Here is a 4,224-nt window from a genome sequence, read left to right as displayed (position 1 = left end):
GGGATTGTTCTTCCAGCACTTTTACGTGTCTTTTTGGTTTTTATTTACTTCGGTATTTGTAGTATTACATGTAAGTAGCATCTAACCAGTATGAATTAGCATAGGTGATGACGTGGGGGGTTTGTGGAGTTTCTACCTAGTAACCAGTAGATTTGTCTGGTTGGACGTCATGGGTTTGTTTTAGTCCTTTACATAGTTAATTACGTGTAAGATGTTCTGTGAGGAGAAACCTTCGCGCCGCGTTTGTCAGTCCTTACAACTGGAAACCAGTTAGTATTAGTGTTCTGGTCTCGTTTGACTGACGTGGGGTTTGTAGTCTCGCTTTACCTTTGTAGTAAACCCAGTAGCTTTTGGTGATCGTGGTGGTCTTTGTATTTGTCTGCGTATACATAGTAACCATATCGTTTCTGGTGGACAGTGGGGTTTGTAGTCTTACATGTAATACAGTAGATTTGGTGAACGTGGGGTTTGTAGTCTTAATATAACCAGTAGATTTCTGGTGAAAGTGGGGTTTGTAGTCTCTGACATAGTAACAGTAGATTTCTGGTGAACGTGGGTTTCAGACATGCTGCTTTGGTTTAAATGCACTCCCGTTGGTCTCTGCCATCGGAGATTTTTTTTTTTTTTTTAGCTACTGCCCCCCGCCCCCGCCCCCTCTCTCTGTGTCTTTCACTTACCACACACACACACACACACACACACACAACACACACACACACCATACATACCTGTGTGGAAAATAAAAATAAAAAAGATAACAATACAAAATAACCAAAAAACACACATATCATAATACAAATATAAAAAGTTAAAAAAAAGTATATAATTGAGTATTTGAAAAAACTCTCTGTTTAGTTTACATTTACTTCATAATTGCAACGCATGTGTTGTATTCATTGCGAAAAACGTATCTGGATAGTTTGTTTTGTACCATGACAACACACCATTGATCTGAAGCTCAGCTGTCATATAAATAGTTTCAAATCAGCAATAAATATAACAATTTCTGATCAACCCCTATATATTCGAATTGCTATGTGCTTTTAAATGCATAATGTCTCGGTTTATAGATGTTCTAACAGACACATTTCAAGGGACTCATCCCTTAGTGCATTTTTTATTGTGTGGAGAAAATTTTTCTGTCCTGAAATACAAAAAAAACAGAACAGTGTGTTTCTTTAAGATCCCCCCCCTGTAAACCAGCCTACGGTTTGGAGCAATGAAGCCTTTGAAAAAGATACTGGGGATGGTTATCAAACTATATAATATTCTTGGCGGGATTAGTCTAAATAAAACAAACCAACCAAAACAAACAGATGCTAAACGCCTAGTGGGTGTGGTAAAGTAAGACTATGCTGAAAACGTATTGTATCGGTTAGCATGTTGCTATAATGTTTAGTCGGAGACAGTCACAACAACCACAATATGTAAGTGTCAGGAGTTATTTGAAACCAGAGACGTTTTTTGAAATGTCCGTCCATGAGAATTACAACAGCCGACTCGTAGTTAAATTACATAGTCTCTAATAGTTTTCAAAATGACATGCTTCCAATCTTATCAACCAGTTTGTGGACAATACAATCACTTTCTGTACATTCCACTCACAGCAATTCAGTCGAATTCAGATATGTTCCATACTTTCTGAAGTAAATACTTTTCTGATACTATTACTACGTTGTATGCCGGCTTAAAATAAATTTAAATGAACGTAGTTACATAGCTTTTACAAATGATGTTATAAACGTAAGTTGGACTGTTCGTATATAACCTTTTTAAACGCTAGGGCCTAATCAAAGCGTTTTTTTTTTTTTTTTTAACATAGAAAGGAACCATCACAATTTAAAACCATTTCCATACCCGGTGGCCAGGTGACTGTACGACTGTGTAGTGTCACTGCTCAGTCAGTGATACGCACCTACTTTCACTCTTTAAAAAAACTTGTAAAAGGAGGAGTAAATAATTATTGTATTGAAATGTCTTGACTAGAATAGGAATTGATAAATTATACACTCTATTATACCTTGACAACGAATATATACGAGTTGACCCCATATCAAAAAACAAACAGCATATATTTCACTCACACTACATGCAACAGTTACTTACGGACTCATCAGGAATGTGGAGCTCAAACGGATGTTATGATCAAATATTTATCCGGACATTTCCCTCGCACAACATGATTCATAGATTTCCGACACGATCCCATATAACGACCAGGTAAAGTTAAATTGTATTGTCTGATACTACAAATTTACAGGTGGAGAACAAGTTAACCCTCAGGCCAAGTGTATAGCCTATCTTGTTGTTAAGGAAAAGAGCTTTGCCACAAAGTGAATTCTAAATTGGGTCACGTAAGCAGACGATTGTTTAACGTTAGAGGCGTGTTGTTGGTATGTTGAAGTTGATGAGTTTACCCTGGTAGGTAGGATCCAATTAACATTTGAGAAATAGGCTTATATGTTAGTATGGAAAACGGGCAAACGGGCTGTGCAATTGTGATGGCCTTCGTGGGTCCGGTACGTTTTTCGATGTCGTTGTTTTCGTTTGAACCACAAAACGATTGAATAAGGAGACCAACCGTTTTTTCAAAGAAGACAAAGACAGACGGGTAAAAAAAAGAAAAAAAGAGCCAGTGTCTTCCGTTTGGTTTTGAAGTCAAAAAACGAAAAACGAGTAAACCGATTTTCACATAACGGACTGTTTTTGTTTTTTGAAATTCTATTTTCAGTTCTCCGGTTTAACGAGTAACAGGTTAAAGAAAGAAAGTGGACCGGACAGAAGTAATAGTAAATATAGGCTATACAATAAAAGCCGAGCTTTTAATAAACGGTGTTATGAGTAAATGTGACGTAGGTGTTACGTTATACGAATGGACGTTAGAAGAAAAAAATTAAATCAAATAAAGAAGTGGGCTGATATGACCCTGGTCCAAAAGAAATATGTTATGGGGCAACAGGGAGTTATTAAGTTTATTTAATTTAAATTAATTAATAATACCTATCCCCGTGCTCACATGTACCAGCCCTGTTAATGAATAGGATGATGGATTGTTGGTCAATAAAGATTTTTGGTATAGGTAAACTAGAAATACGGTTTGGTATAGGGTAACCCATAAACCGATTTGGTGCCTACGTAAGAGGTGGTAAACTATAATACAATTTGTGTTAAGGTCTATAGGGTAAACATAATACAGTTATGGGGGTAATATTAGGGTAACCTATAAATAACAGTTTGTGTGTTAATATAGGAAAAAACCTGGTATAATACCGTGGTTAATATAGCGGAACCTATAAGACAGTTCGGTAAATTTGGAATAGGTTTGTACCGATAATACAGTTGGTAATATAGGGTATTGAGACCTATTACTACAGTTGGTATAGGGTAACCTATATACAGTTGGTATCGATGGGTTAAACACTTGTAATAAGGAGTAACAGTTTGGTGTAAATCTATAGTGTGTAGACCGTAGTAATACCGGCGGTTTTCGCTTATTTGTTAAGTGGGGTTTGTCGCCTCGAGTAGTGCTCTCGGTCCATGCTTCATTACTACAGTCGGTAATACGGGTAAGCTATAAAGCATCACGTTGTAATATCTTAGGGATCGACCATATAAATTAACTAGTTCTCAGCTCTCGTGTCATACTAGTGCTCTGAAATCTCCTATAATAACTAGTGGTACTATCGGGTCCCCATTATACCGTTGTAATATTAGGGCTAACCTATAAGACATGTTGGTAATATCAGGGTAAAACTATAATACAGAGAAGGTTATAGGGTAACGAATACTAAGTGGGATTGTCTTAGAGGGGTTGTTACCAATCATAATACAGTTGGATCTAGGGGGATGTAGGAACACTGAAAGGATACATAAGGTGGGTAAATCGATATAGGGTATACTAGAATACAGTTGGTGAGAGGGTACCTGCTAAGTACAGGGCGTTGGTAATATAGTGGTCAAGGCTAGAAATACAGTTGGTCATCGAGGGTGAAGACTATAGAAACCCTAAACGTTAACGGAACAGATCCGCAGCCCCGATTGACTGACGGAGCGGGAGCGCGAGAGAGAGAGAGCGAGAGAGAGAGAGAGAGAGCGAGCGAGAGAGAGAGAGCGAGAGAGAGAGCGCATTTCTCCTTGTTCTGTGTGCGTGTGATTGATCCGAGCGGGTTTGTAGGCGGGGGGTGCGCTGTGATTATCACAGAACGCTGCGCGGCCAGTTGAGGA

Source organism: Etheostoma spectabile, chromosome 4 (assembly GCF_008692095.1).
Source record: "Etheostoma spectabile isolate EspeVRDwgs_2016 chromosome 4, UIUC_Espe_1.0, whole genome shotgun sequence".
Lineage (NCBI taxonomy): Eukaryota > Metazoa > Chordata > Actinopteri > Perciformes > Percidae > Etheostoma > Etheostoma spectabile.
Note: the sequence above shows the minus strand (reverse complement) of the source record.